Genomic DNA, 27229 nt, shown 5'->3' on the forward strand with positions numbered 1-27229 from the left:
TGCAAGTCCCCCCCTCTGAATCTCTCCCCCAGACTTGTCAGAACTTTGGTACTGAAGGCTGTTTCTTCTCTGGAAGAAACAAAACACTTCCATCTGCTTTAGTCTTCAGTCCTGACTTGGGTAAGGTAAGATGAACATCATTATTTATCCCTGCATGATGTAGGTTTATATTTTCCCTACAGAGCTGAACTTCTACAGGACAATGGAAAACGAAAAGGGAAATTGGGATTTTGTTTCCAGGCCACTTAACTGATTTTTCATTTTGATTCCGTTTTATGAGACACCATCTCTCTCTTTTTATCCAACTGTCACCATCCAGTGTTGCAAGTCCCTGACCTTTGATTGCAGCTGAGCTCTGCTCTTCCAGTCTTGCTGTCTTTATTGATATGCTGTCACAGTCAACACAAATTGTCCCTTCTTTTGAGAAGATCCAGCTTCAGAAGGTTAATTCTGCCAAGCATCATTCCTGTGGATTGGTAAGAGTGCAGTTTGTGCATGACAGGCTCCAGAGGTTTCTGTAAAATGCAGATGAGGTCAATATTCCAGTTAAGATGGTGCCTCATAAATTCTTTTTTAACAAGTCTCCCCTTGGGAACTGCCACCCTATTTAGGCTTGTACAGTCTTGTCATCAAGTGTGAGATTCTGAAATTTAATAAAAAATGAACCTAAAACTAATACCTCAAAGTCATATGTCCAAAATAATATAAAGTGATGAAAGCCTTGTAGAAATCAACCTATTATAACAGGATAACAGGATAATTATCAATCCCTTCTGCAAATCTTTAAGCAAGCACAGCTGCTTTTGTCCTTTTTTTTTTTAATTACTGTATTCAGTGACACTTTAATATCCTTGACTTGTCATTAAGTATCACATAAGTCACTGTTTGATTTATGGGGTTTAAAAAAGTCTTTATTAACGGTATTGCACGGGTTTCCTAATAAATTCAACAGCATGGTGACTGGAATAAAAAACAAACCTCATTCACACTCCCAGGTGAGAGCTACCAATACCTTTAACCATCAGATAGGGCAAAAGTGATGAATTCCTTTATTGAACAGGTGAATTGGGGGTCAAACCAATTAGCAGGCAAGCTTTTATTTAAAGGGAGGGTTAAAGTTCTCGTGAAAGGGAAGATAAAGGTTTTTCTGTCAGTTGGGAGCAGTCCCATCATTAGGACTGGCTGCACTGGGGCTGGGCAGTGTGAGCTTCCAGTTCTGCTCCTGGTAACCAAAAAATGATTTGTTTCTTCATTTGTTTCTTCTGCCAGTCACCAGAGCCCTGAAAGGGACTGAGTGGCACTGCAGCATTAGGATCCTGGGAGCTGGACACAGTAAGACTGAGAAAAACAAGACACAGTAATGGTTGGAAACTTAAAGATGACCAGAGTACAGAGAGAAACACAAAATTCTTTTTATAAAAAAACCCACAAACCTCATCTTGTAAGGAGACATCCACTGAGGATGTACCTGTACAGGTACAATCCAATTAATGCTTCCTAGCCAGGAAAGCATTACTGAGAAAGGTCCAAGGAACAGAGAAGTAAAATCTTCTGGAGAAGCAGCTCCCAATTTCCCACAGCCTGTTGGAATATGCTTTAGTTAATCTGATCTAGCTTGTTGCTTCTTAATGGCTGTGCTTTGTTTGCTTTAATTACTTCCACAAATTGTCACAATGTTAAATAGAACTTTGTAGCCTGGTTTCTACAGGTTACCTTGTCCAAAGGATTGTCCAAGAGGACTTTGCTTGCTGTCTTTCCTCCTGAAAACCTCTTCTTGACTTATTCTGAAAAGCATTGATAAGAAAGCTAAAAATACCTGCAAGATAATTAGCAAGAGAGTTTTAATTGTAATAAGGGCAACAACATATCTAGAACTGAAAATGATTGTGCACGTTCAGGAGCCATGAAATCAAAACTTGGAGGACCAACCTAAAACCCACAGCTGCCAGCCTGGAACACAAGTTCTAGTTTGCATAATCTATTCCTCTTGAAAAGAGGGTTTTAGAAGCCTAATAAACTGTATTCCAGCTCAGTGATTTCAGAGTGACTTTCAAAGAGATTACATGAAAGAGCTCAAAATATTTAAGTGCTCTTAGGACCAGGTCACAAACTTCTTTTTCCTTCTTGAGTTTCTTCAAAGAGCTCGATCTGTACTCAAGCTTTGGTTTCTAAAAGCTCTTTCCAGGCTTGTTTGGAATTATTATTATTTTCCCTGGATAAAATAGCTTGAGCTTCACAGGATAATGTGCAGCCATTAAGATGAAAACACAATACCTACTTGTATGTGGTTTAATTTTAATTTTTCACTTACCAGCATGTCCCACCAATTTTGTGTAGGCATTCCCAGTTCCTAGCACACAGCCTGCAGACTGTACAAGCTCATCTTCCTCTTGAGTGACCCACAACAAAGGATTTCTGGTCAGCTGGATCCCAAACAAGAAATTACACCGATTTCACTGTTTAGTAAATAACTATTTCAAAATTATTTCAATTGCATCTGGATCTTTTTAGTCTTTTACCATCACAGAGGAAAACCATGTTATTCAAAATCATGCTTGAGCTGTCCATACAGCATCACTCCTCTGTGCCTGACAAATCAGGAGCCCAAAAAAGCAGGAATCCTTACACAGCTCTTCCTGTGTCTACACTACACATCTCCAAGGCTTTTCTCCTCATCCAGGCTTTCTATTATTATAGTGATGGAAAATTAATCAGTTTAACAGTAACTTCCCTGTTCTGGAATGATTCTTGAATTATTTGGGAGATATTCCTTGGTGCCAAGAGCTATGGCATAATCAAATCACATTTTATTTGATGTACATTTAGAGCATTTGTAGTTTTGGAAAAGAGGTTGAAGTTCACATGCAGAATAACTTAAAAGTCAAGGAAATACATCACTTATTTGAAATCCTGGACTTCTAAAGCCGTCTCAAGATTTTTCCAAGAACTTTCCAAGAAATACTACAAGGCCTTAGGTGAATGATGGCCTTTGGAAAAAATCATACAGCTTTGACAAAATGACTCCAAAGCCAAGGCATGATACACAAAAATTGCACTTGTTTCATCTCTTTCTGCTACAAAAAGGCCTCTTCCAAATTTTTTCAGTGGCTGTGCTGCACACCTCGCAGCTCAGATCTCACCACAAACATTGCATTGTACACCTATCACCCACATGGCCATCTATTCTCATTTTTGTTATATCAGCAGTTTGTGATGTTAATTAAAAGTAAATTTACATATCTCATACTACTTATATTTATTTTTTGATGTGACAGTAATTCACTCTTCTGCATGAATTAAGTCTTGTCTGCCTGTGTTTTGTTTTTTAAAATTTTTTTCTTCAGCTATTTGGTGAAACAGCCTTAAAGCAAGGTCTTGAAATACTATCATGAGATTTCATACTACAGGCTGGAAAGATTATCTTCATAATTTGAATAATCAACACCCTTATCTATTTGTCAATTGAAATGCCATGAGCAATTCACTCACAGAATTCTGACTAGAATAACATTTAAAAGAAGTGATGAAATGAAGAAAACCTGTTTAATTTCATCTAGAGTCATCACAAAATATTTATATTTTATTTATCTGATTCTGATCTTTTATCTGATTATTTTCTGACTATTTATCTGATTCAATACAGCATCCTAAAAGCTGGCCCTGTTAAAGACTGAGGAAGGAGTGGAGTTTGGTTCTTCTAAAGCTGAGTGCAGTTTTACAAATGCCTCAGGGTGTGGTGAGGGAATTATGACGCTCCCCTTGCAGCAGAGACCCTGAGCTCTCTTCCCTGGCATGGTGAGGTAGTTTCACCAGTTTAAGCAGCCAAATACTTCTCTCAAGCTCATGTGAGGGGGAATGGCAAAAGAAGTAAAAAAAAAACCAAAACGGAAAATTCTTTCTCAGAATGTGTCAACACTGGAAGGTGGATTTTGTCTCCACCTGCTATCTTGTCTAAAGCTGACATTCTCTCCTTTGTTAAGGAAATGATACTTGCACTCTCTCATCCAGTTATTTCATCCAAACACTAAAGCAGCAAAGCTGGAGCCATGACTCAAGCATGATGGGCAGGGAAGCAACACAGAGAAGAATCCTGTTGATGGGGTATGGGTGTGTTTGTTCTACATGTACTCAAAATTTAATATGGATGCATGTTCATCCTGTTAGATGCTCGATCTCAAATTCTGCAGTCCAGAGCAGATCCTCCTTTGGAAAGATAATACAGAGTAAAGCTGTTTGTAAACTAGTGCTATTACAAATAATTTAGACTATTGAAAGTTTGCCTCTGTATGCAGTTCATTACAAGCAGAACTTACAAAGAGAACAGAATATTTAATTATAAACTAGTACCTCAGACCATAAGGCTGCATACATCAATGCTCCAGTGAACAAAGAGCTTGTGCATTGAACAGGATTGTTGGTTTTCACCATTTTACACTTGGATGGTGTAGGAATTAGGATGGATACTAGACCATTTAGACATGGGAAGGATCAGGAAAAGTACCAGAAACAGAGAAGACACAGAGACAGAAAGGATGTGTGTGAATCAGCACCACCAATAGCCAGCAGGAGAAATGAACATAACATCTGAAGTGACTCATGAGATTTCCCAGCAGATACTCACAGTGGAACTGTAGAGAGAATCTAGGGGTACCTACTTTGATCTCCTTCAAAAAGGTTTTCTTATATGGTAACAAAAGGTTAATGATACTGCACAGCAGAAACTGAGTTCTCTGTGCAATGGGACTTGTCATTGACAGACTCTTTGACAGCTGAAGTTGCAGTCAAGCGAAGTGTGAAACAATACATTACATCTATGCAAAAATGTCTTTCCTGTGTTTCTGTCTCAGTTAAGATTATTGAATATTGTTACAGATTTGTGGGGGGGGGGAAAAAAGGGCAAATTGCAAGCAAGTACCACTCAACCTGTCTAATGAAATACTTAGTCTACTAATTTTACAAGGCTGTATAAAACTAATGATTCTTCTCACAACAATCGTTTCAATCTCATTTTGGAAAGGAGAGAGAAGTCCAAAGGTGTGGATTACTTTTCAGCCCACTGTGCTCTTACATGCTGTAGCTCCCACTGACCACAGAGAGGCCAACAAATTATCTGCTACCTCTGCTGCCCTCAAATTCAGATTTAAAATCAAATTAACATTTAAAAGCAGATTAACAAGGTTTTTATAAAATTTTTGCAAGTTTGCAATACTTGTAGTGCAATACAATCCTAGCTCTGTAGCATCCTTTTTGTCCCTTATACTTAGAATCTACAGAACATTTTTGCTATCAAAATAGAAAAGGGAAATGACAAAAAGAACTACTTTCATAATTCTGTTTTAGCTGATTATGTATTCCTGTTATTACTCGCTATGCTGATTTTTTTTAACACCTCCATCCCACATTATAAGTGATAAAACACTGCAATCTCAATCTTTCCTGACTTTCTTTTGTCATTTAGTTCCGTTTTAGTCATGCTTAAATACTTCTAACTCCCCGTCAGAAACTCATTTTTTTACATAAAGTCATACTAATGTCAATGAGCTTTATATCAAACATATCATGTTAAGAAAGCAATTAGAGAATTAATGGTTTTGCTCTATTTTTTAAGTTAAATGTCAAGTAATTTTTAGCTGATTTAAAAATCCTAGTGTTGCATTAGTGCCATGTTTGTTTCGAGCTTTTAAAGAAAAACACCCCACCGAGGTCCCAGCACCAAATCCACAGACTTCATGTTGGAAGAGACTTTGGACAAAGGCCTTCTAATTTGAGGAGTTCTGTTCTGAATTATTTTATCTGCTGACATAATTCAGATGTCAGAGAGATTGCAGCCTGACCAGGCTGACCTTGTTTGTTGGCAAAGCCTGAGAAGAGTTGCCTTAAAGAAGAAAAGCAGGGGAATTTCATGGCTCTGCCTCACTTCTTGCAGAATTCTGGAAAGTAGACATTGGTAATAGGAAATAGCTTGGCCAACATCCAACTCGTTTCCTCTGTTTTTCATGTGTTTGATGCACAATCTAAATACAATTTCCTCCCCTTTTTGAAAGGCTCAGTTGAACAATGTGGATATGTGCATATTCCAAAACACTCCTCAGAACTATTTCCTAACAACATCTGACACAGATGCGTGTCAACCAGCAAGAGAATATCAGTAAACAAGCTTCCAACACTAATAAAAAAGGTCAGGGTTCGACTCACACCTACCCAGAACAGCCACAAACTGCACAGTTGGTGAGCACATGTGGTGTGCTGTGACTGCCACCCCTGCCTCACTCTGCCAGGCTCCTGGAAGAGTCCCTGGAAAGAAATCCTACTTCAACTGAGTAGTGAGAGCAGACACAGCTTAGTCATCTTGCAGATGAGCTGGAAATAATTTCCGGTTCATTTAGGTCTCTTTTTTTTTTGTCCAGCATCTTCAGGAATGAGGTTGTTTCCTTTTAAAAGCAAAATGGTGCTTTCTTTTTTTCTCCCCACTTTGCCCTCAATCTGGTCAGTGCCTCAGACTGTTTTTGAGACAAAATTTGTTACAGACATGAACTGATGGCCATGGATATTTTGCTGTATATCACAATACAGATGGTTTGGGTGCTTCAGTGACTGGTAGAAACTCTAATGACTAAACCATAAGTTTTATTTCCTCTTTGGATTCTAAAGTTAAACACTTGTTTCCAAAATTACTCGCTAGCAGCTAGAATTCCTGCTGACAGCTACAACCCTGGGGGCAATTCAGTGTACCAGGAAACCTCTAGCTGAAGAGATGGATATGTGACAAGCAGATCATTTCCTTGCTCTGCAAATGCAGTTTCATGCCAGTCATTTTCATACAATAGTATGTAGGTGGCATTTGGCTTGTAAAGGCCTCATCACTAAGGAAATGATTTTCTGTGTAGGTGCAGAGCCTCCTATAAATACTGGAAACTACGCAAAATATTTGTGTTATCACTGCCTTCTGTTGGGTATACTGTTGGGTATGCAAAAACAATTCTTTCCACTTCAAATACATTATTCTGCCTGGGTCTTCTGTGCCTTTTCACAGCCAAGAAAGGCCCTTTCAGCCTTTTGCAGCAATGAAGAATTAAACTACTTCAGTAGTTTAAGATGGCCACAGAGTTAGGCCTGTGGATCTTTCAAAGCGGTTTTGTTGCCTTAGAGCCAAAGTGAACCACTGGGAGCCCAAACAATCCTTTTATTCTGTCTGCAAAGTGTCTGACACAATGGGCTTGTCCACAGTGATGATTCCAGATATTGCAGCAAAACAAATGTTAGAGTCAATGCAATTTCAGGAACAGCAGAGATCCATTAGCATAAAAGCAGCTGCAAAATCATATTCTAATTCTGCCAAAAGTGCAGTGAAGACGTCACATACTGGGATTAAAACTGAGCTATTACTTTGGATTTTGGAACAGTTCTCTGACTGATGGGAGCCTTAGGACAAGTTATCTGCCTTACAAAAGACACTAGTAGCCTCCACAAAATATTGTGAGGGTAAAACTCATTCAAAAGTCTAAATTCGTCACCCGAAGGTTGACTTCATTGCTTAGCAACATAAACTAAATTCCTCTTGCCAGATTTCTCACAGTTATACATTTCAACAACAGCATCAAAGCAATCAAAGTATTCATCTTGGGATTGTAGCAATCATGAGATCAGAGCTTTTACACTTTGCCAACACATACTTTGCCTTGTTGAGCCTTGCTACGCAATTAGAAGATGCCATTTCAAACACTGAGAAACAAGCCTGATGCTAGCAGTGCTGGAATTATGGCTGAGTACTCACATTGTTAGAACATGATAGACCAGGCTTCACAATTATTAAAGTAATTTAAAAAGGCTTTTGGTCAGCTGGCAGCAGCAGAGCTATTAGGGTGGGTGAAGAAGACAGAGGACTTGAAACAAGAGATGCTGCTGCATGTTTCTGGCTCCAGCCTGGTTTTGAGGCCAAAGATTCATTTTCAGCAGGAGCTGTATATGGCTGGATTCCAGATAGCTGCAGCTGCTGTTGGATACACCTTTCTCACTCTGTGCAACAAAAGTGTCCTGTGATAATATTGGACCTGGTGCATATCTTCTAATCCTAATAAGAACATTGGCATAAAGAGAAAGAAAGGCTATCATCCCTGTCATCCACCTTTCCCTGATTGACTGGAGAACACATGGCCTTATTACTGAACCCCTCTTTTCATTTTTCTTTGTATCAGAACAAAGTCAGAACCTTTAGAAAGAATGCTAAGGAAAAACCAAGAGTAATTTTTCAAATTTGATCACATGTGCTCTGTCCTTATATACAGCTGTATTAAAGCAGATTTGTCTGCTGAAAATACTTTTCAAAGCCTGGTCCATCCCTTAGAATGAAAGCAGTTGTCAGGAACCTGCAGTGCAGTTGCAGTGAAGCCCTTTGGGTGAACTTTGGTGGAGGTTGTGATGCTGCTCAGGTGGTAAAAAGCACAAGACCATGAGAACTGCCCTGAGCTAGCTTGGTGTGATGGAACAAAGCATGCTTTATTGTGTTTTAGTGCTCAGATGAACCACACAATTATCAAATTAACACTTCATTCACTTGGTTTTCTTGAACCTAAGTCGCACCATATTTTACAGTTCCGTAGGACTTGAGCTGCTGTGGCTTCAGAATAAATTACAGAACAGTAGTTTAATGAAATTCTGTGTTGGCTAAGAAAATATAACCTGGTTTTGCCAGTTATAAGATTTGCAGGTTAAACAGAGTTTCATTGGTTCAGTGTACAATGTCAGCATGGTTGTTGAGATTATTTAAGGATTCAGTGTGTAGAGGACTAAAAAAAATTGTTTCTAGGGCACTGAGGTGGCATTATTATGCTTTTCTTTCCCTTTCTATGTGAAACCATTGGATCCTTTACAGTAAACCTTAAAATGGATTAAAACCTAAAAATTGATTTAAAACAAAAATACAGTGGATAGAAGAACCAAATGCAAAATTCCTAAAAAACTCATTTAAATTAGGAATAGTAATAATCATTAGATTATTAAGGCTCCTAAATACATTGACAAAGCTGTGCTTGGTACTCCTGTTTTTTACTAAGATATGTAGCTGGAAAGGCTGAATTAACAGGTTAAAACCAGCAACAGTTGTAGAATTCTCTGTGGCTAAAACAACTGGTTTTAGTAACATATCTCAGTTCCACTATGAAATTCATGGCTTTATAGTGAAGACAGACTTTAAGAAGGCATCCTTTTTTGTTCCAATCACACCAAATCACTTTTACCTGCTGCTGGGGGCCTTGCTTAGCTGGAAATATTTTATATATAAATATATAAAATGTATTAAAAAATAATATCTATATATAGTGTAAAATATGATTTTATATATGTATAAATGCATATATATATGTATAGTATAATATACTGCAAGATTTACCTCAAGATTTCTTTTAATTTAGATTTAGACACCTTGCCTTATTTGAGTCACAAGTTTTGTTGTCAAGGAACAAGGGAAAACTCTACTGACACTCCAGTATATGGGTTTATATTCTTTGGGCAGTGAGAAAGTAGAAAATTTTCTAAATCGGTTTTCTAAAAATATTTTGTTAATACAAAGGTATTTTTCGTTTTGTGCCTGGGTAATCTTATGAAGCAGAATGACAAGTGTTTGTAGAAAACACGGCCCACTGACATGTGGCAAACCACTGTGCACACTTTACACACGCTTTACAGAATTGGGAGTACTGGCTACTTCCATAATATTGTTTGAAGAAGTGATTTTCACTGTCCAAAGGCCAGGAGCTGTGTTCTCTCCATTTATGCTGCATAGACCCTTTTTCCAAGCATGATTTCTCCAAGAATTAGTGCAGTTATATAGTAGAAATCACTTAGACTTCACAATAAATGCTAATTATTATTGATAGTAAAAGATTTTAAAATCATAGAAAATTCGGCGAGTTAGAAAGAAAGGCTTGGCAAACCCTGGAGAAAATGTTAAAAGTAGGCCCTGGGAAATGTTAGGCCTTGTGCTTGCTAAGATCATGTGAAACTGCACCTGTATAGTCAGTATATGATAAATGATATAATTGTTAGATGGGATTAGATAGAATTATTGTTTAAAGAATCATAAGAAACTATGTTAGGGGTTTGGGGGGATCATGAGAAATCCATGCTTGGGTAAAATCAATGCATACAATATAACAATGTAAGTTTAATAATTAATATGAAAGTTATATAACAATAAAGTATAAAAGCATGTTCAACTCAAAACCAAGTCGGGTTGGATTTGGGTCTGTGTACCCCTGACACCCAGAGCTCTTAATAAAGCACCTTCATATAACCATTCAGTGATGATGTGTTCCTGAATGCCAACATCATGATTCTGAGGCAGACACTAGAACTAAAGAGAGTAAATTCTCAGCTGATGTGGACACTTTGGAGCTACTCTGTCACCAGCTGAAGTTCTGGTCTTGAATTAAGAGAAGGAAAGATATGGAAAACAGGAAGTGACTTTATACAGATGTGTTCTATTTTTCCAATAGTTACAAATCAGAAAATATTTCCTTAGTGTGCATAACACCATCAACATGAATTATTTAAATATTTTAAATCTGCAAACTCCAGCAATGGAACAGGGGCTGCAGTGCCAGAGTCCTTGTGCCTATAAACCCCTGTGACTCTTCCCTTCACTCCATGAGAGAAGCTTTATCCTTTCCTTCCCAGTGTGCAGCCCAGAAAGATTTTTAGCTACAATTTTCTTAGAGTTATCAAAAATGTTGACTTAGCAAAGATTTTATCAGCTTTGCCTTAATTGCTAGAAAGGAATAACCAGTGATAAAAATCATGTTCCTTATTAATATATAAATAAATTATGATAGCAGTCTTTCTATCTCCAGGAGGTTGGCTGAAAAATGGCTTGTCATGGTTGGGTGGCATTTACTTTTCTATCTGTCAATATTTGGAGGATTTTATTACTTTGCAGTGCCAAGTTTAAAATGGCTAATGGAAATACTAAAATGGAATTAATCTAACTAAATAAAACTGGTTCTCCATGTGTTATTCCCTTGACAGTAGCTTAATGTGCTTTCTGAAACAAAGCTATGGTAGAAAAATGGGTTATATTTAAATTTATGTGTTGTTCATTTACTTACTCTCAGAAACTTTCTTTTCCAACAGTGGCAAGCCATGGTGCTTTATCATCACTATACCTCAAATATTTATACAGGAAGGAGGGTTAGAAGTGGCCAGAGGGTTTCCAGATACACTGACTTACCGAATGTTCTACTTTTGGAAAGCAGCAGTAACACAGGGGCAGCTGATTACCCTCACCAATAACAGCACTGCTGTGCCACAGGTCAGGACTGCAGAGTTTGGCCAGTCTAGCAGGGGTGGCCTGACATGAAAATTACACACACCTCTAGCTGGAACTGCAGTCTTTAACAAAACTACAGGTGTCAACCTGTGCCAAAAAAAGAACCCTCTTGCCAAGTTAGCTTTGTTGCCTGCAGTAACAGCAACATTTTGTCATCTTTGGGCTGGATGCAGCCTGCATTTTCCAAGGGAAAACTACAGTAGTTGCTGTTCAGAGACATCAATAACAAGTCTATTCATGAAAGAATCGTAGAATAAGATAATTAATCTCCCTCTACACTTCTCATTGCACCACTTTTAAACTTTACACACTGACTCCTACCTTTTTCAGAAGAGTTTAATGAGTTACTTTCAATAAAGAAATGCACTCTTCCACTCTGGAAATCAGGGAACAGAAGACCCAGGAAATGAAATGAAACTCTGAAAACAGGAAAAGCATTAACTGTTGAAAGAGAGTTAAATTGAAGAACCATCAAAGCACCAGGAGCTGAGAAACACAAAAGATGATCTCATTGTCAAAGTAGCAACCACTCTAGCCAAGATTTGGGAGCTGTGGGACGCAGAGATGCTGCAGGTATCTGCAGGAGAGCTCCTGTTCTGTGCCACACGGAAGGACTGTGAGATCCGATGGATCTCACAGTTGGCAGCAAAGCTCTCTTGCAGTTGTGAGCACAGATTTTTAAGTAGCACCCAAGGCAGAGACAAGACACACTAATAGTGCACACAAAACTTGGAGATGACAAGAACCTTTCCATTTTAGGCACTGAAAACACAGCAGGTGTTTTGTAACTACACGGAGAGAAAAGGGAATGGGAAGCAACTATGGCACAGATGTTGCTTTGAGTTCACCCACCTTACTTTTGGATTGCCTTGGCCACACACTTCATTCCATTTCCTTGACATTCATTTCCTACCTACAGATTCCACGTCAGACAAGTGGCAGCTTTGTCACTAAGCTGACTTTAGCTCAGACTCAATCCTAATACAAACAAACCACAAGTATGGGAGTTTTTTTACACCTTGGAAAGATTAATTCCTCCAACAACCTGTATGAAGTCTCAGTCACATCTTCATTTTCATCTTTTAAGGTGTCACTATCAACATGTCTAGGTCTTACCTATCTCTGCAGGGACCCTCTGGCAACTGTGCAGGTACATCATTAGTGCACAAGAGATAGATGCAATCCACTTATTTCTAATTTACTGCAGAGCATCACTCATGACATCCAAGTCACCGGAAAGGAATGCAGGGGAGACTGAAAGGCAGAGTTTCTGTGAGCCATGCCCCACCTTCTGGCTTCTTATCAGTTTCTTTTTTCAAACGCTTCAACTGGTCCAAGGTCCTTTGTCACTCATTGGTATAACTGCCATTAAGAAAAATTGTCACTTTTTCTCTTGTTTTCTGTCTACAGAGCCATGCTATCTTCTGCTATCATCATCTTCAATGGAATCTTTTCCACTCTTCCCTTAAAATTTTCTCTGAGCACCAGAGCTCAGTTGACAGACACACTGGAGGGATCCAAGCATCGTGTCTCATTCCAAAAGAGATGGAACTAGAAGGCTGGAGGTGGCTCACTATGAGAAAGCACAATATTTTGTCTCTTGGGACAGTCATGCTGCCCATACATTACCTCACATCACGATAAGGCAAAGTTAGTCAGCTCAGTCATTGCTCCAGAGCATGAAACAATCCTGAACCACGTGGATTTCAAATTACAGCAAATTCCAGAGGTGACTTTGAGGACTACAGCCCAAGACATCAATTTAACTATGGCAAACAGATCATGGATGCAAGAAGTCATGATTCTTATCCATAACCAGAAGCCTTGAAACTTTTAATGGCAATTCACTGTTGGTAAGGGTAGTAAGATAACCCAAGTAAGTTAACCTAACTCTACTTTATAATTGCTTGCAATTATAAATATATATAATATAATGGATATATTAATTATAAATATTATCCATGCAGTTCATGGACCAAATTATCTTTTCTAGCAATAAATATTCTTCTGACCAAGTCTCACTGGCAGCAGCATAGCCTTAGCTGTGTGATCTGCCAGGAGTGGACTTAGAAATGCTACATCAGTCTTGACCTTCATCCCAACTTCTTTTAGACCTGCAAAAGAAGCAAAAGGTCCCATCTGTGCTGTCCCATGTAAAACTCAACATTCAAGACCACAAAACACAGGTGCTCAGAAGTCATACAAATTCACTTGACCTCTGAATTGAATGCAAGAATTAGTGTTGGGTTTCGCCCTCTTCCTTGAGCATTTCCCAGCAGGATCAGCACCTCCTGTCACTCAGCTTTCAGGGATATTTGGTTGTTATCAGTCTACATGCAGAAAGACTTTCTCATAAGACACTTTTATATGTGAAGGTTATCTCTAGAATTATAGAAGTAGCTTTAAAGTCATGAATTCTGGCACACACATCTAGGACACCGTACAGATGCATTGCCAAAAATGTCATGGTATATAATGTTATACAACTCACAATTAAATGGCATCAAGATATGGTCATGGCAAGAAATAGAAAGATCTCTAACAAGTTAATATTGAGCCATACCTCTTCCAGTCTGCAGTTACAAAATAAAGAAGTTACAGGGGTCTTGAGCCTACAGAAAAATTTATACAGAGGGTGCGGCCTCGCGTTCCAAAATGATTTTTCCACAAACTGATGAAAAACATGTTGACAGCAACTATTTGCAATCCATCAGTAAATCAATTTTTCCCTACAGACTCCTGGGTTGTAATGAACTTGTTCATTCTGAGTGCTCTGATCTTACAGATTGAAACATGAATCTTGTTGTTGTTGTTGTTGTGGTATGGTTTATGTATAGAGAAGTATAGTTTTGTGGAAACTAGCTTTATCCATATAAGAAAAAAAAAGAACAAAGAAAAAAATACTTGAGTCCCTGTTTAGGACTGGAATTTGCTGCCTATTAGGTTTGTGGTTGAAGCAGCTCTTAAATCTGGGGTTTTTATATAGGCTCTTCAAATCATAAAAATGTTACCACGATTTCTTTAAAAAATATTCTGTGGAGGAGGTTTTTATTTTGATGGGACAGCATCACCACTGCTGAATTTGTTTAGCTGAATGTATTACACTGAACTGTAGACCTTTAAATTGATTTCTCTTCACTTTAATAAAATTCTCTGATGTTAGAATGAATTGATTACATTTATGTATTTGTTGGCCAGATAAAATCAATATTAAAGTTAGGACCTGTAAAAGTTGGTGAGTTTGGTCCTGGAATTTAAAAGATTAGCTGCATGTGAAAGGCCACGATGCTGCTTATGAGGTGGCCTGTGGTTCATGCATTCCTTCTTGCAGAACTGTTCCAAATATTTTTTGGCTTTGCAGGTACCATGAAGGTGATTTAATGGTGTTTGTATTTCCAGGGGATTTGACTCTGCAGCTCGTAGCCTGCAACATTTCCTAACCTGTCATTCTAAAACTCCAAGTCTCACTCCCTCCCATCACCACGGAGGAGAGGTTCTGAGAGCAGCTCATTGTCATTCCCATGTGCTTTTCCCATCACCACAAGTGCTGCTTATGCGGTTCTATTATCAACTTATCCTTATTCTCCTTGTTGCTTTGCTGTCAAATTCAGAATCTCATCACTGACATGAGTGATCTCCTTGTTTGCCCAGCCATTCCTTGCCAGGTCTGATGCTGCTGCACTTGCTCCTGACAGACTGAGCCAGGGAAAATGGCCCAAGCCCTTGGGAATGCCTCAAGTTTTTTTTTTTTCTGCTTATGCACTTGCAATTCCATTGTGTGCTGCTCTCTTCTGCTACTGTTGTGCCACAATTTTTTTTAATTTTTAACTTCTGGAGAGTTATCATCCCAACCAAGGAAATGGCAGGTGAACTTCACCTCCCAGTTGTCCAGACATTTTGTTGGATTGGAAGGGAGATGAGGAAGCAGTGAGCAGAAGGCCAAGAGAAGGACAAGAAGGCAGTAAGTGGGATTCTGTGGCAAACTCTTTCAGGCTGATGCAGTGCATGAATCATAGAATATCTGAATAAGAAAGATTTCTGTTCCAGGCATCTGAAACAGGATCCTCTGTGGTAAAAATCTCCACAAACTCTTAAGAAACTGAGCAATGGCTGGAGATAAAGAGTGGCCAAGGGATGTTTGCCTTACAAAACAATTTCAGGAAGTAGCTGAAAATGTCCTTGATGCTGTTTTATACTGGTATTCCATTTTTATACTCCAGAGCAGATAAAAACTGTGAAAAAAAAACTAGCTCTTGGATTAGGGCATCTCAATATAGGCTTAGTCTGACAAAGTGGTGAGTATGCTAAAATGCAGTTCTACAGTAACTGAGGCTGGGACACGACTACAGCTAAAGGACACAGAATGATTCACACAAACACGTCTCAGTGGTGTGACAGGAAAAAGAAGTAAATTTATTTTCTGACTCCAGTATTTATAGATTCTTGACTATGACCAAGGATTGGATAACTAAATTGCCACCTTCCCAATCGCACCGGGCATGTGAAACATCCATTTAGTTACCTTCCTGGGAAAGTAACTAAAACTATGAAAACAAGATTAGAAGGTTTAGTGTTCAGGGCGACATATAGCAATTTTTTTATTTTTAAATTTTTTTTTGCTGTTAAAGTTGCTCTTTTGCATCAATTCCTTAAGCTATCACTTTTACCTTAGACAAGTGATTTCCTACAAGCTAAAATTTTTCAGTTTCACACATGAACAGGGTCAAAACCAGAAAGGCTGCCAGTGCCCCTGAGAGAAGCACAAACAGTGAAGAAGGGTATGGAGGAGCAGGTTTACCTGTGGTTCTTCCAGGCCTACACAGCTGCAACATCTAATTTGGACCAACAAATATTGCAGTGCTTAAATTAATGCTAGTAGAAGCCATTAGATGTTCCTGATTTAAATATACAGGAGTTCATAAAGGACTAGGAAGTAAGTCTGCCTCATCATAACATCCATCTGATCTTTCCAGTTCTCTCATTCACACTCAGTTCAGAAAGCGGCATTGCAGACATGATATCATTACATTTGCATGTCTAACAAATATTATTTGATGTGTATTATCAAAATCTGCCACTTTTGATAAAGATACTCTGAACCTTCTATGTGCTTAGTCAGTTCTTCAGTTCACCACGGAGTACTAAGAGATCTGGAATGTTCCATGGTAAGGATCAGTTCTGAGACATAAACTATGTAAAACTGAACATAGAAAGTGAAAAAAGCATTTTCAATGTGAGAATGAGGTGTCCTACATGCCCAAAGTTTATTGCCAGGAGCTTTTTCTCAAAGGCAGCCCAAATACCTGGAGAATCATAAAAACTGTTGAATTATACTTAGCCATCTTGCTTTGTTTACACACTTCAGATGTTGCTAACTCTCCTCTAGGCATGAAAGATGTTGAAATTTTACCAAAGGCGAAAACAATATGTGTGCAGTTTGCAAAATGATTTAATTACTGCGCAGTTGGTTGGCAAGAGGGATGCTGAAAGCCACACAATTAAGTTACAATCAGTGGTGGGCATATGCAAGATTACATTTTGAGGGAAGGAAAATAAAAAAAATGGTTGTTGCAAATACAAGACATGAAAGATGATCAGAGCAATGATAGCTGAGGCCAGGATTTCTGAAGACATTTGGGTAATAAATTGGTCATATATGGCCAAGATCAACTTTCTATGAAGTTCATTACTTGTTTCATTACTTTTTTAATGTCCTGAGGCTTGTAGTAAAATCACTTATTAGCCTTGTTTGCTTTTCCCTCTTCCTTTAGATTGAGAAAAAAATTTCAGATATTCTGATTTACAGTAAATAGTGGGGAGGAGGATCATTGTGAGGATTTTATGCTGCAAAACTGGCACAACAGTTATTAGGGAAGGTATTTGCCCATCTCATCAGCTATCTTGTATACTAATTAAACTGATGGATTATTAGCCAGGGAGAAATCTTCAAAGCTGTTTTTGGAATGCTGGAGGCACTTTGCAAAATCAAAAATGCAAACAACTTGATGGTTAACAGGAAATAATTAAATGCACAAGTGATGTTACAGCACTGCCTGTGGCTTTTTACAAAGCCTCTTCCCCCTCCCACCCCAAAACAAGTCTGTTAATGGCACTAAGCTGAGTAACCCTCGAACACTTACCTTTAATATGCTGCTGGCTTGTTCTCTGGAGAAGCTTATTCCTTATTGACATTTTTATTTGCTTTGCATTGCTTTGCAGCGTGGACATGGCATCTGGGCTGAGTATTTTTCACTGAATCACCTGCCAAGTCACTCGTGCAAATGTGCCCATAAACAACAATTATACTCTCCAATATTGCATTTAAAAAAACCTTGGAAAGGCCTCATTAAACCTGAAAAGAGAAATCCTACCCAACATGTTATTTCTGTCTAAGCAAGTGTACAAACAGTCTGAAACCATGAAAATAAAACATGGGAAAATATTTAGCAATATCAGAACTTAATTGAAGTGTCTGACACACTAAGTACCTGCGTATTCTGGCAAGATGTAGTCAATTGAAAAATTTAATCTCTATCAGTTTATCAAATTTGTACTTAAGGGTGGCCCATTTAGTACAGGTGCAATAAAATCACCTTCACATTTTCAGCTTCCCACTGGATAAAACAGGAAAATTTGAGAAACAGAGAAACCAGGAAAATTTGCTAAACTGTGGTTCTGCTATCACTCCTCCTCAGAGCAAAGCTAAATGACACAGAATTATCTGTTACTAGGTGTGTATAGACCAGAAGCTGTAATGGTGTGAGAAATCATGTGCAAGGAGGCTGACTGCTAGTTCAGATGGATCAACTTCATGTTTTCAGCTAAGAGCAAAGCAGAATTTTAGTTAGTGCTGGCAGTTGAGTTGGAGCTGTTTATTCTCCAAGATGAATTTGAGCCAAGTATTTGATGGTATTCAGCAGTTTACCCTGATTTTTCCAGCCTTGTTTATGAATAATGGCAGGGCTCCAGTTTTTATGAATTTAAAAAAAACCCCAAACATAAAAATGGCTAAATGGGATTCTATCTGCCATTTGGTAGAAATTTAAAGATGATGTGAATGCTAGTAATGGATTTTAAGTTTGACATGTTGGGCCTTGTTAGCAAATCCCACCCTTCTAAAATATTCTTCTTAATCCCATCACTAGCATGCAGAACCTCCATGTAAATGATCACTCTTTCAGGAACTTAACATATTTCAGAGGAAAATTTGGCAGAAGAATAAGGACTGTGGGTGGTTTTTCTCACTAATGTGGTCCTTGTAAAGAATAAAGCTTGCTGAAAGCTGTTCCTTCTGTTAAGATGTCAGGTCACAGTCAGCTCTTTCTAAAGTCAAAACAAGAGTAAAACATAAGAAGTCCCTTACCCAAAACCCAGACCCATAATTTAGCACATTTCTGAAGTTTCCTCTCTAGGTGTGTTATGTGATTTGAGATTCCTTAACCTACCCAATTTGACTGATATCCAATAGGAGCCTCAGCATTCCCAGGATCAGGATCCTTCCTTTTCCCCAAGAGTGACTGTGGAAATGGAGAATTGTATTATTTGCATTGTCCAGCATCACTTCTGCAAGCTGGGACTTCCCATCTGTGGACTGATGTTGCAGTGAGGGAGGCTGTGACAAACTTTTAGGTCCCCTGACTTCAGGGCAGAGGGTGGAGAGAAAATAGGAGTGGGAATGATGAAGAAAATGACTTCAGTGAGAAATAAAAATAGGGACAATGCCCAGAAACCATGTGCAGTTTAGAGACAAGTGCCACAGACCAGAACCAAGGGAGAAGTAACAATAGATGGTCTTGGGGTGGAAGATTCTAGAAACAATACCATATGTGGAACACAAGTAACCAATAGGGGAGTAGAACTTGGGCTAATTAACATAACAGCTCCAAAAGGCTCCTGGGAGGCGATTTCAGGCTTGCCCTGACTTAAATGCTTCCCAGGGCTTAAAACTGAGACTCAGTGTATCAGGGGTGAAAGCTGGCTGATCCTGTGTCTTAAGTCAGGCTCATTCCCACAGACTGAGTTTTGTTCTTGCTCACCTCTGATTCATTTTGCTACATATATGCCTACAAAACATATTTTGTACTATTAAAGTGCCTTCCAGAATGAAAAATACTTGTCTACACGAAAATTCAAAGCAGAATTTCTCACAGAAGTCACTGTGAGCGAGACATTTGCTGGTGCTCTGTAAACAACCAGGTCTTTGACCTTTATCCCAGCCATTAATTACAACAGAGTGGTCAAATTCACAGGAGCCTGAATGCTCCTCCCTAATCCCACATTGGCCCATGATAATTCCAGCTCTCTAAGCAGACCTGATGAAGCTCTTGGATTCCTTGCCTCACTAATACTGGTTTTACCCATGAGGAAATGCCTGGCCAAACAAGACAACAGTGTTATATAAAATTCACTTTCCACTGTGCAGGGGCAGAAAGTACTGAGGAGGGAAGGAAACCCCAAGAAATTGTTGCTTACTGATGTCTGAGCAGCTTTACCAAGAAGGTAGAGGTCTGCCTGGGTGCTTTACCTGAGAAAAAGCAAACTGTGTATCTCAGAGCGAAAACCAGTATGATTACACTGGCCATGCCCTCAGGGGAGACAGAATGTGTCTGGCAGAATCAGTACTTTGTGGAGTTAAATTGTGATTTAGGGACTGCTCTTACTGTGAAAATTTACCACTGGTAGGAAAAAGGTAGAGCAGTGCTCCAATGCTGTGGTACTGTTAAATTCCCCTCATTTGAGTGGCAGTGCACTGTCTGATGAGACTGTGCTAGATAAAATCTTATTTCCAGCACAAAAAAATCTTTAGCTGGCTGTAGAATGGTGCTGACACGTTTGCTCCAAAGCAAGTAGTATCTATAACATGCTGAAGAATGGTGCTGAACAAGAGATTAAGAAAAAACTCACATTGCTATCGTTACCTTTCTTATGAGGAAGCAAAGTTTTGCATAAAATGAGAAGAATCAGTGTAGGACAGCACTGATATGGGTACTGATTATGGAAACAGGCTCAAGCAGATATCTTCCTTCATCCTCAGGCTTCAAAAGCCATTTCACAGTTCACAAATCCCTGCTGGTGTTTGGCACTTCCACTGATCAGACACAGAATAAATGACAAACCAAAGGAGAGCAGGAAAAAAGATAATTACTGTTTGTGGTCAGAAAAGTGTTTAATGTTAACCAGAAACATTGTTTTTCCCTTCGCCCATTTTGTAAGAAACAAAACTCTTTATGGAATGCCTTATTTCCTCAGGCCTCTAGCCTTAGGAAAAATCTGGATTTTAATTAAAAGCCTTCCTCATGTTCTCTGACAGTAACCAGGAAAACAAGTTCAGGCCATTTTCTCAAGCACCTGAAAGTGCTGAAAGAGAAGCTTTCAGCATAAAAAGCAATATGCAGAATCCTTCAGACTTTAGCAGCCAAAGAAATGCTTTTTCTAACCTCGTTATTTGAGAAGTTCCTACATTAGATACACATTAAGGCATTGACAGAACACAAAGGTTCCCCTTCTGCTTGAATCATAAATTAAATTAAAACAAAAGCAAGTTTTTCTAAGCAGTATTAATGTGATAAATTGCAAAAGACAGAGAACAATTACTCAATACACAGCAGAGAGGATTAAATAAAAGACTGTCCATTATAGGGCATTATTATGAAAAGTGCTGGTCTTCTGAGATGCTTTTCTACCTTGATTAGAAGTGGGGCGTGTTTAACAAGTGCTTTGTCCTACAAGGGAAAGTACAAGCAATGTGCATCTAAGAAACTCAAAAAACTGCTTTCGTTTTTAAATATTTAGGTTCTAGATCAGGAAAAGGGTAAACCCATAAACCCACCAGTGCCTCATTACTCTTATGTTCCTACTGTCTTAACATTTTCATAGGAGGTTACTTTGAAGTGACTGCAAGATGAGAACATGCAGCCAAGCAGGTCCTGGCAAATGGTAGCAGGAAACACCCAAACTTTGATTATTTATGCTCTTTTAATATATATTCTCTTATACTTCTAATTACTCATCTGTGGTACCCAAGCCTTCGGGAAGAAGAACTCAAGTACCCAGCTCCTATGTAATTCCTTCTCTTCACTCTTCTTCTTCACCAAAGCTTCCTGAAGAACATTTTACCTCTTGTTTGTTTTGTTGTTTTTTTTTTATTTTAACAAGGCATAGTACCAAGAACGTTAATATTCAACTAGAAATTTGAATTAAATTTTAATTTATTTCTTCTTGATAGGTTTTATTTATCAGTATTTTCGTTTCAGCAGCTTCTAGAGTTTATGGCAGCACACACATTTCTGTGTTGTAACAAACCACTGTTGATGGTTTATAAGTGAACATGGAATTAAGGATTAACTGGTAAATATTACTGCTGGTCCCAGACATCTCTCACTGCCCCATGACAGTTTGGTATAATCTTTCCTCTCCTGTCTGCCTGATTTTCAAGGGGATTTCTGATTTTAATTCAATGGGAGTCACTTTTTATTATATTCTGGGATTTATAGGTAAGAAAATTGGGCATTTTTCATAGTTGTTTTGTTTGTGTAGCATTCAGCATGTTTTAACCCATTTTGGACACTTGCTGACCTGAATTTCTTGTGTGCTGGGCTAAACTGATCTGCCATTCTGCTCCCACAGAAACAAACAGTGATCAGTGCCACAGTTCTGCTTTTTCATCAAGTCAATGCACAAGTGTGTGCATTCACTGACACGAGGAGGACATGGGGAAATGCCTGAGGAACCACAGAATATCCCAGGTTGGAAGGGACCCACAAAGATCATCTGATTCCTACCCTGGCACAGGACAACTCCCAGATCCACACCAGGTGCCTGAGAACATTGTCCAAATGCTTCTTGAACTCTGGAAATAGTTTGCAAATTATTTTAACATCAGCCTCCAGGAGTGATTTGTTTTTCACTGGTTTTGATTGTATAACAAGAAACCTGGAAAATTTTACAGGGTTCTTCTTTTACTCACCTGGACTTTTAATGTGTTCTTTAGAGCACAGGTGAGCTGAACTGAAAAGGAAAAACTGAATTGAAACACCTTTCAAAACATCCTCATCAATCCAGGTATTGTCAATGATGATTCACTTACTTCCACTAACCTGTGCAATACTTTTTGTGTAGGTTAGTAAAGGTTTTATTTAAATTTCATACGAAACTTGACAGTTTTTTTCTGAAAGTAGGAGGAAAAGCTGAAGACAATGCTAAAGCACTTTCTCTAGGAGATTCTCTGGTCATCCTAAACCTCTGATTACTCAAACTCCTGTTCCTCTTGCTGAGCTCATGGCTCCAATTGTTTATGACCCTCTCGAGGGGAACTCCACCAACAATGTTCTGATATTTGCCTTTCTGTTCTTTCATACAGAAATTACAGAACACACATTTATCTGCCCAAATTTCCAGTCTCCTCCTCTGAACTCCCCTGAATTGTCCTCTTTGTTTTTTCATGTCCCCAAATTAGTTTCTCGTAAGTAGTTCAGCCCCTAAAGCAGTACAAGAGACTGTGGACCAAAAAACACGGCTACATTTACTTGACAGTTATACCTAATTTCCTGGGCATTGTTTTAAAATCCTCTGCTTTAAAGAGACAGACTATGAAATAACCTTGTTTTTTTGATTTTTATTTTTTTTTTATATAATACTTTGGGTTGAGTTTTTGCAGTATGAAGTTGTAGGGCTCTGAGGAAGGAGAAGGATGTGATAGGTGTGGATTATCTGTGATTCAGTTCAATTGAGTTTCCTGACTTTGCTTCTCAAAACATATTTGGAAAGACACGAAAATGGAGTTCTTATTAAACCATCAGACATATTTTTTTACTTGCTGCTCCTCATAAGAAATACAGAAATGCAAATAGTTCCAAATTGTACGGTTAATTACCTTACCATAAAACAACATCTGTAATTCAGGTGCTGGAAGCATCACAATGGTGTCCACAGGAATGGCCTGTTGGTCTCTATATCAGAAAAATCCTGGATCAATGGATCATTCACCGTATGTAAAATGCACTGGATTACTGCTAAATATAGGCACAGCTGCAGAATAAATATAAGAGGAAAATGGTATTTCAAAACATTAATTTTTTTTCTTGTGGCTGATATTTTACTCTATATTTGACCTGTACTTCTACATGTTTGCCAAAAATACTTGATTTATTAAAAGTCAGTACTGTTAATTAGCTATAAGGGAACAGAGCAGGCTACACAAAGCAAAGCTTTGAATTTTTTCTTCTTTTTTTAAAATACTGAATAAGGGCAACTTGTGATATTTTCTGTGTTTTTACAGTATATGTTAGAGAGGCCTTTGTGGACTACAATAATCCTTTTTTCTATTAACTATGTAACTTCAAAGTTCACTCTGGCATTTCTCATACACTTGACAATATAGGGTCAGGAAAGGAGGCACAAACTTCGTTGGAGGGGTATGAAAACTGCATGAATTCTCATTCAAAGCAGGGGCTGCAGATATTCAGTCTCTAGAGCATTCACAGCTATCTTAAAGGAATACAGTTTTTCAGCACAGAGTGGCCAACACAACCCCATTTTTCCTGTGTTTCCACAACATCCACTCTGGAGCAGTCTGATTTGCCCTGCCTGTGTGTTCAGTGTGCATTCACCTTCTGCCCAACCTGATCCAAAAATTTCTTTCCTTCCTGCTTTAGTGTATTTACCCCCAAAAGCAGCAGCAGCCTGCAGCTCAAACATAAATGATGCAACTGCAATTAGAATGCTGACAGGTCTAGTGTCAGCTGTAAAGCAGAGAAGATACCAACTACAGTGTTTTAAATTTCCAGGTGACACCGCAGGGATTTCTGTGTTATGTAAAAGACACTTAAAATGATTTTGCTCCGACGTTTGCAGTGAAGAGCTGTCACCTTCTTTATAGAATTTAGCTGGACTTCAAACAGCACAAATGAAATTTTCTTGCTATTTTTTCTCCCCTAGTTTCCTCAATTAATATTACTGAATTATTTTAAAAATGGGGCTGCGCTATTTTCAAGACCAAGCTGGTACTACGTTTATCTAGTATTAAATACTTCATATTAAATACTTAACTATTCTTCCCCAAGAAGGCAATAGAACTTCTTTGTCTTAGGGCAGGGGCTCTGAACCCCTGGTGACCTTCCCACTCTTTTCCCCAAATCTCACAGTCTGAAGGGCCTCCTTTATAGTCCCAAGATGCTAAACTGATCCAGGGGCCAGTCAAAGCAGCTATGTCAGAAATCTGAAAATTTCACATTACTCTTCCAAGGTCAGCAGTGGAACTGAGGGAGGAAGCAGGCCCTTCACTCTCGTGTAAGGACACAGAGGGATTAAACCTCCCAGCACAGCAGCAGAGTCAGGGTGCTGTTCTCTCCGTGATGGGAACTGCTGCCAGTGGGAGAGGTGGGGTTCTATGAATCAGCTGGAAAGAAAGGCTGAGCTGCTGCTCCTTTGGTGTGGCTCCCACCATGCTCCCCCATGACTGCAAAAGGGGTGGGAGGGAGGAATAGCAGAGGAGCTGGATCCGGATAATGAAACTTTGGCAAAGGAGATGGAAATAAGAGGTACAAAGATCACAAGAGCTTTCTTGGGCTTAGAGCTAGAGGTCCCACAGCACGTTCCTTTCTTCCAGAAAGGTTTTTTTCTGTGTAAAAGAATATCACTGTGCCTCAGAGAAATATCTCAGCACATTCTTCAAAAGCCAGGAGATTCAACTCTCCATTTGGCATCGCTCTGACAGTTCAGGGCCAGCTTCCCATGCAGGAATCCAGTTTGACACAGCAAGTAGCCCTCTCAAGCAGTTACTGAGAGTATTACTATTTTAAGTTGAAATATTTAATCAAGCTGAAAATATGCATGTGGACAGATCCTTTAAAATCCAATTTAATTGTCAGTAGTGTGCAACCTGTGGAGCTACACTCTTCACCATCAAAAAGTGGGAAGATTCACAATTCCCCATCAAAAAGCACTCAGCACTCAGCCTGCAAAGAATGAGAAACTGAGCCTTTAAAAAGTAATCTAAAATAGTTCCCCTTACAAGGGCAGGTGGAATCATTAGTATTTCTAGTCCTTACATTAATATACTTCTCTTCCCGTAAGCCAAGGACAGATGGATGCAAATGTTCATTTTGTATGAGCTCAGACCATCCTGCTGGAGCAGGGTGAGTTTCACCACCTCAGGCTCCAACCTACATCAGCTATAGCATTACAAACACCAAGGCAGAAGTGAGCTAAAGGGGTGCTCTAAAATGCCTGTATACCCATTTCATGTGGGGAACCTCGCACGAGTTCAATTAAGGATGTTTGTTCTCAAGTCCTCTGAATTTTCTCAATTTCTTAGCAAACTCCTTACACTGAGTACAAACACTGAAAGCTTGCATAAAGGTACTGCTTTTAAAGTAAGGGGCCTCCAAGTATTAAGTTTTCTTTGTGGGCTTACATCCTTTAACTTTATTGGTGTGGTTAAAACATTCTCAGCAAAGACCAGCTGTAACTTCCATAAAGTTCTCCCTAGACAGACTTGTAGTACTTCACCCTTTGAAATTACATTGGGTTCTACTGGCTGGGGCAAGAACTGGGAAGAAAGAATAGAACCTTAATTTCAGCACAGCCTTCCCCAGCACAAGAAGGCCTCTTGAATGATGTGATCATTAATATGCTGGGAATGTACTAAATCAGCTCCTGCCCAGCTAGGATTGAGATGGGGACTTACATTTGTGATTAAAAGCAATAAATATGTTTTCTTAGCATTTTTTTCTTAAATTCTAGTTTAGTTAGAAGGTATTTTGGAGAAAGGAGCAGACTGAAAAACTCATCTGTAGCACAGCAGTACATTGAAATAGAAAACAAATGTTTGCCTTTTCTCAAGTACAGGTAGAAGGTAAATGTAGTTACCTGGGATAGTTCTCTGTGAAAGATTCTCTTCTTGATAGAATAAATTCTTTCACAGTTAGTTGCCCAGGAGAGACAGATGCAAACATTTCTTTATTACATTGGAATCTCTACATAATGCATAATATTCAATACCTCCAGGCTAATGGAATCCCGTTTTAAGAAATGAGTATTCATGGGCTCTGTTTTCTCAATAATATCATCTCCTTTTTCCTGCTTGGTAACTCATTTCTCTGCAACTCGATGAGCTTGGGTAATCTTTCAGTCTTTTGGGAATTGTGCTATGTGGTGAAGTGGCAACCAGCCATTCCATATGGTTTTCATCCCATTCAGTCTAAAGGACGTTCTCTGTCCCGTTATGTGGCCATCCAAAAGAGCAGGAATAGGACTTTTTATAGCACAAATATGAAGCTACAACATGACTAATATGTGTAAAGGAGGGAGAAGACTTTAAGAGCCATACAGACCATTTGTTTTTATTTTAAGAGTCCATCTTTTTTTTTTTTTTTTTTTTCTTTTAGGTTCCATAAAAAGCAGTTATGATTATCCAGTGTCTTCGTTTTGGTCTGATCAGAAGATCAGCCTGCCTGGTTCTCATTCTTCTGGGTGGTCTCCCCAGCCGACTTCCTCAAAACCACAAGTTCATAATAAATATTTAGGCATTTCCTAGATGCTTTACAAACAACTTCAGTTACTATAATCCTATAATAATTCCTCTAGGCTGCCCAGAGATTTCATGGAGTCTCCCTCTTTGGAGACATTCAACACCCACCTGGTCATGTTCCTGTGCAACGTGGTCTAGGTGACCCTGCCTTGGTGGCTGAACTAGAAGATATGCAGAGATCTCTTCCAGTACCCCTAAATATTCTGTGATTCTGTGAAAATTAGCATATGGTACATCAGCACAGCTTTCCCAAAGTTTTCTGATTATTCATGGGTGTGTTCTCTAACAGTTATGGAAGAAACTTTGCAGTCAGTCCAGTTCTTCAGGCTGTTGGAAGTCCTCATCTCTGTCCCCCAGCAGCTGTACTGCTGATGTGC

The 27229-nt window shown here is 38.9% G+C and overlaps 1 long non-coding RNA gene across 3 annotated transcripts; it reads right to left on the bottom strand.

Moving 5' to 3' along the window:
- Positions 1-1026: 1026 nt before the first annotated feature.
- LOC111933783 (uncharacterized) lies at positions 1027-19146 on the bottom strand. 3 transcript variants are annotated; one of them, XR_015274444.1, is made up of 8 exons: positions 19085-19120; positions 18769-18840; positions 17464-17675; positions 11645-11742; positions 2312-2423; positions 1714-1816; positions 1434-1581; positions 1027-1338 (listed from the first exon to the last, which is right to left on the bottom strand). It is a non-coding gene; the product is annotated as an uncharacterized LOC111933783 (long non-coding RNA). The 3 variants fall into 3 exon arrangements; XR_002866876.2 differs by having other exon boundaries at positions 18769-19139; XR_002866877.2 differs by lacking the exon at positions 11645-11742 and having other exon boundaries at positions 18769-19146.
- Positions 19147-27229: the final 8083 nt, after the last annotated feature.

Source organism: Cyanistes caeruleus, chromosome 10 (assembly GCF_971803275.1).
Source record: "Cyanistes caeruleus chromosome 10, bCyaCae1.hap1.1, whole genome shotgun sequence".
Classification (NCBI taxonomy): Eukaryota; Metazoa; Chordata; class Aves; order Passeriformes; family Paridae; genus Cyanistes; species Cyanistes caeruleus.